Raw genomic sequence first — 6,511 nt, 5'->3', positions numbered from 1 at the left:
TACATCAACACATGCTCTCTATACCAAATGAATGGAAATAATGATTGACAACTGGCATTGAAAGTCTAGCTAAAGTTGCACAGCATATATTTGTAGTATAACTAACGAGCCTGATTTTGTGGTTTTGCTATTTTCTTCCAAAATGATAAAGAGCCCAGGCAGAGAACAAGTGAAATAATCTAGGAAGCCAGAAACCAAAGAAGAAGGGTACTTAAAGAAGATAGTCAATAGTCTATTAAATGATAAATAGATGGTCAGTAGATGGTCATTAACGTTACTGTTTCTAGCTATTATTCTTTCCTGTAAGAAACAACACAAGTTATCTTTCTCCTGAAGTTGTACATACTAAGCACACATAGTAGGTATTCAAAAATCATTTGTTAAATTAGCTTATATTCTGAGATACATGATTAAGTCCAAATTAAATGAGAATTGCTGTTTACAAAATATTTTTATTTATGGGAAAGGTCTACTTGCAGCTTTTCATAAAATGATTTTTCTTGCCTATGAAATTATTATTAATGTAACATTCTTCTCCCCAAGTTTAGCCCAATGCCACATCTCCTTCATTTTGTTTGTTTGTTGTTTTTGAGATGGAGTCTCACTCTGTTGCCGGGCTGGAGTGCAGTGGTGTGATCTCGGCCACTGCAATCTCTGCCTCCCAGATTCAAGCGATCCCCCGCTTCAGCCTCCCGAGTAGCTGGGACTATAGGCGTGCACCACCACCCCTGGCTATTTTTTTTCTTTTTGTATTTTAGTAGAGCCAGGGTTTCACCATATTGGCCAGGATGGCCTCAATCTCCTGACCTCATGATCCACCATAAGACATAAAAGCAATCAAAGATATCTCAAACAACATTAAGCCTTATTTTGGTGAGAGAAAGAAATAATAGTTTTTCCACATTTTATAAGGATAATGTTTGTTACCCTGGATATTTGAGACATCTATTATAACTTATTAAAGTTCAAATTTGTAAGTTTAGACCTTTGGCTGTTATTTGTTTTGCAAGTTACAACTTCCATTAAGTTCACAGTCTGCTACATTGTGACTTTTGTGGTCTAAACAGCTAGGCTTCCCATTGGTGTGGTTAATCTGGTAAAATATCTAAATGAGTTATCTAATCAATTTTTTTGCATCTCTATAACTTATTTGTTGAAATAATACAGCACGATTTCCTTTTTTAAACTTCCATACCCTCATGACATTAATTTTTTCAAGCAATAATATTTATGTAAATGGTTTCTTTTCCCTATTACATTGAAAGAGTAGAATCAGTTTGCCCTCCCCAACTAGCATATTCACTTGCTCATAATATATGCTTAAAAATAACTGATGGATAAATCAATAAGTAAACGGTTATACCTCACAGGGTAGAAGTCAGAAGACCTGAGTTCTAGATCTGCCTATGTAATTCTGGGCAAACTGCTTAACTTCACTGGACCATATAATGTGCAAGGTTTTAGGGTAAATATTACCTAGGGAAATGTGAAAGCATGGGATTAGTACTTCTACTTTTCCCATGGAAATGGTCATCCAATTACCACTTTTTCTTTTGGGTTACAAAGTGAAGTCTAAGCATGGATAAAGTTTATGGCAAGAATCTTGGCTTACCTGAATTTTTCAATGTGTGTAAAAGATTTAATAAGCATATGATATGTGAAATTGTTCACAATCAGAAAAATGTTGAGGGGTTGAACATATGGAACAAAGTAATAGTGTTTACAGAGCAAATACTGCCAAAATAGGCTAGAATAATATTTGTCTTCTTGTATTTGAAAAGAGGTAATCTACATGAATATGAAATGTTAGGTTTCCTTTCCATACTTGCAAAAATTTCTTTACATGCTGTTGCTACCATAGCTCTTTTCCAGCAGTAATTATCCAGCTTAATTAGACTGAATATGTTGTATTAAAATGTTTGCTCTCAGTCTATTGGTGCAAAACAGTCCCTTAATGGTGATCAAAAGATAGTATGTGAGGTTACACCTATAAATTAGCAGCCAGAAGACAATAAATTACTTATGCAACATATTTGTGCAATACTTTTTATCCCATATCCAGATTTTCTGCATGATCTGGTTTGAGCTAATCTGTAATTCTGTCTCAAGCTGATTATCTGCTATATTCACACCATGTTTACTTTTGCACAGGCATGTATATGTGTGTAATATTTCATACACGATTGCTCCTACAAAAACACTGAAAGCCTACATTTAGTAGGAAGTACAAGAAAATTGATTGTGCTAGTTACATAATTAAGACATGATCCATGGCCATGATATCAAGAAGACTGAAGTCTGATGAGGAAGGCAGACATGAACAAAACAATTATAATGCAAAACATGAAAAGGATACTAACAAAAATTGTAGGAATAACAAAAGGTAACCACTAATTCTCACTAAAAGTGCCAGTGGGGGCCGGGCGCGGTGGCTCACGCCTATAATCCCAGCACTTTGGGAGGCCGAGGCGGGTGGATCACGAGGTCAAGAGATCGAGACCATCCTGGTCAATATGTTGAAACCCCGTCTCTACTAAAAATACAAAAATTAGCTGGGCATGGTGGCGCATGCCTGTAGTCCCAGCTACTCGGGAGGCTGAGGCAGGAGAATTGCTTGAACCCAGGAGGCGGAGGTTGCGGTGAGCCGAGATCATGCCTCTGCACTCCAGTGTGGGTAACAAAAGCAAAACTCCATCTCAAAAAAAAAAAAAGTGCCAGTGGGAGGAGGAAATATATTAAATTAAAATTTATAGAATAAGTAGGTTTTCAACATGTGATCAGAGTACGAATTAAATTAGCAGGAACAAAGACTTAGGAGTGGGAGAATCTGAGAGATATTCAGAGAATGGCCAATGGTTCAGGATTCCACAATAAATGGGATTGACTGCAAGTTGTTCCATACTAAGGATTTCAGATTTTATGCTGGAGGTGACAGTTGAACGAATTTAAGCAGGGAAGTGGTATTCTCAGTTAACTGATTTAGAAATATCATCCTGGCAGCAGTGTTTAGAATCACCTAAAGAGAAGAAAAATAAGATCAACTCAGACAAGGATTTATGAGCTTCTTGGAGGCAAAGGTTTGTTTTCCTCATTTTTTGCATCATCAGTGCCTAGTATTGTGCCTGGCACAAAGTATGATCTCAATAAACATTAAATGTTATTACTATAGCCTTAACAGCACAGCGTGTGAGTACAATAATGAAGTTTGATATTATTACAAGAAATTTCTGTAAATGTGTGGAACTGGTCTGGACAGTAGAGGGATTATTTTTCTTCCTTCTTATCCTCAGCTTAGTTTGTATTCAAGTGTGTGTCTAAACTTGTTGTATTTACGTTTAGGTTCAAAATAACAATGGTACAAATGATGAATTAAAATTTATAGGGAAAAGCAATTGTTCTAAGATTCTCATCATATGTAAAATTTTAGAAATAATGATGCAGAAACACTATGAAGAAAAAAACAGACGATTTGGATATGATAAAATTCTCTGTAAATATCGAAAGAAAACTATCTTTAGAAATTCATCAAGATAAGCAGGGGGAAAACTCTTACAAAACATGGATGACTCAAAAGCAAATATTCCTTTTAGACAGTGTATGCACTCATTCAGAGTTTGGGCTCTGCAGCCAGACTGTCTGGATTTGCAACTCTGTCTTATACTTCCAAGCTCATCTTGGGTAAGAGACTTAAGTGGTCAATGCACCAGTTTTCTCTTCTGTAAACTGGAGTTTGTAATATTTGTAAACTTATCTAGTTTATGAGTTGTTGCAAAGTGTTTAGAACAGTGCTTGGTATATAATAAGTACTAAATAAAATTTAGATATTCTCTTCTTTTATTTGTTTGAGACAGAATCTTACTCTGTCGCTCAGGCTGGAGCACAGTGGTGTGATCTCACTCACTGAAACCTCCACCTCCCGAGTTCAAGCAATTCTCTTGCCTCAGCCTCCTAAGTAGCTGGGGTTACGGGTGCGTGCCACCACCCCCGGCTAATTTTTTTTTTTTTTTTCCGAGATGGAGTCTCACTCTGTCACCCAGGCTGTAGTGCAATGGTGTGATCTCGGCTTACTGTAACCTCTGCCTCCCAGTTTCAAGCTATTCTCCTGCCTTGGCCTCCCAAGTAGCTGGGATTATAGGTGCCCACCACCACATCCAGCTAATTTTTTGCATTTTTAGTAGAGACAGGGTTTCGCCCTGTTGGCCAGGCTGGTCTTGAACTCCTGACCTCAGGCGATCGTCCCACCTTGGCCTCCCAAAGTGTTGAGATTACAGGCGTGAGCCACAGTGCCCAGCCTGGCAGCTTATTTTTAAGTTAGTATTCTGAATGCGACAGAGATTGCTGTGTATTTCCCAATATCTGCTTTTTGCTTATAGTAATAGAATCTAATTATAACTATGCAAATAACTGTCCAGAATGAACACTGCATCTTCCAGCCTTTACTGCAGCTAAATGTGACCATGTGACTGGGGCCTGGCAAATGAAATGTAAGCAGAAGAGTCAAGTGGCAGCTTACGGAAAACTTTCTTAATAGACAATTAGACATCTACTAAAGCTCAAAATTTTCAAGTATGAAATTGCTAAGGGTTGTTGAGATATAGAGCAGTAGAGAGTGTCAGACATTACTGATGGATGTGTGAATTGATATAATCACTTTGCAAAACAGTTTGGTGTTAGTCAATAAATGTGAAGATATGTATGCTCAATAATCCAGAAATTTTTCCTAAATCTATATTCTAGAGAAGCATATATGTATATTAGGATACATATATAAGGATATTGTAGCAGCATTCTTTGTAATAGACAAAAATTATAACTCAAAGGTCCATCAACAGTTTAATGAATAAACTGAAGTATGTTAATACAATAGGATACTATTGTATCCTATTTAATTATCATATATAATTGAAATCATCGTATATAATACATTGAATGAAATTGATGAAACTGAATCATCATATACTATACGACATCCATTGAATAGAAGAAGCAAGAACCAAAGTAACACAAACACCAAGATTCAAAAATAGGCAAACTATGTCATCTAGAAAGGCATACTTGGGTGAAACACTTTAAAGAAAAGCAAGGCAATGATTACCACAAAATCAGAATTATAGTAATCTCTAGGTCTAGAGGGAGACTTCCTCTAGGGAGAGTTGTGATTAGAAAGGAAAAGTGGGCTTCTGAAATTCCAATGCTGTTACTTCACTTGAGGGGAGGCTCCACTGATGTTCCCTTAAAATAATTTTTATAACTATACATTGTGGTATAGTTTCTATGTAAACATTATATTTCTATGTGAACATTACTTTTCTATGTGAACATTATATTTTACAATTTAAATTACATATATATAAAGTATATATATATAAAGAGACATTGTGCCTTTGGCCTTTGCTCCTTTTCAGTCCTTCCTCCATCCTGCTTCCTGAAACAGATACTGCCACCAGAGACCATGAAAACAAGGACCANACATTGTGCCTTTGGCCTTTGCTCCTTTTCAGTCCTTCCTCCATCCTGCTTCCTGAAACAGATACTGCCACCAGAGACCATGAAAACAAGGACCACTACACAGAAATATCAGAAAAATGAGCTGGTAGGAAGGTAAGTCCCAGAGGACTTAGTGGGGCAGAGTTACCATATCAGTTCTTAACCTTTGTACCTCTTGACTTCATTTACATGATAGAGAAATATATTTAATATTATTTTGGAATTTTCTGTTATTTACACAGGCCTGATTTTAACTAATACACCTTTACACTAGATTTTCAAAAAGACAACCTGCCCAATAGAAAAATCACTTGCTCTCATACACACACAAACATACATAGATGCATACACATATACATAATACACACATACACAGGCACATGCATAATTAGGCAATTCATGGAAGAAGAAATCCAAAGGGTTCATAAACATCTAAAGCATGTTTAATCTCAGCAGTAGTTAGAGAAATGCAATTAAAACAATATATTGCTTTTCAGAAATTTTGGCCAGGCTAATGATTTCATGCATCAGCCTGGCCAAAATTTCTGAAAAGCAATATATTCAGTACTGTTGGGCATTCAGGAAAATGATGATCCCTTTCTGATGCTGTTAATGTAAACTGCTATACATTTTTGGAAGGAAAATTGACAATATCTATTAAATTTGAAATGACCTTACAATGTGAGCCAGCAAGCCAAAACAAATCTATGCCACAGAAAGTATTCAAGAGCATATGTCAAGAATTCTTGTTGCAACATTATTTGTCAGGTAAAAATCTGCAAAAAACCTGTGTTAATCCATCAGTAGTGGAATGTTTAGAGAAATCATGGCACGTAGTTACTATAAAATATTGCAGCTATTTTAAAAAGTACTCATTTTTGCTTAATTTGGAAACAGTTGGAGGATCGAAATTCTGTCTTTAAAAGTGCTATAGGCCGGGCGCGGTGGCTCACGCCTGTAATCCCAGCACTTTGGGAGGCCGAGGCGGGTGGATCACGAGGTCAAGAGATCGAGACCATCCTGG

The 6,511-nt window shown here is 36.6% G+C and overlaps 1 long non-coding RNA gene across 1 annotated transcript in view; it reads right to left on the bottom strand.

Annotated features, from left to right (window-relative positions):
* Nucleotides 1–2,670: 2,670 nt before the first annotated feature.
* LOC108285905 overlaps nucleotides 2,671–6,511 on the bottom strand; it is a 14,180-nt gene continuing 10,339 nt past the window's right edge. The window contains exon 3 of the long non-coding RNA XR_001817745.2: nucleotides 2,671–3,016. This is a non-coding gene — a long non-coding RNA (uncharacterized LOC108285905). The remainder of the gene's footprint in view (nucleotides 3,017–6,511) is intronic.

The sequence above is a fragment of the Cebus imitator genome, unplaced genomic scaffold (genome assembly GCF_001604975.1).
Source record: "Cebus imitator isolate Cc_AM_T3 unplaced genomic scaffold, Cebus_imitator-1.0 Scaffold310, whole genome shotgun sequence".
Lineage (NCBI taxonomy): Eukaryota > Metazoa > Chordata > Mammalia > Primates > Cebidae > Cebus > Cebus imitator.
This window is presented reverse-complemented; position numbering and strand designations above follow the sequence as displayed.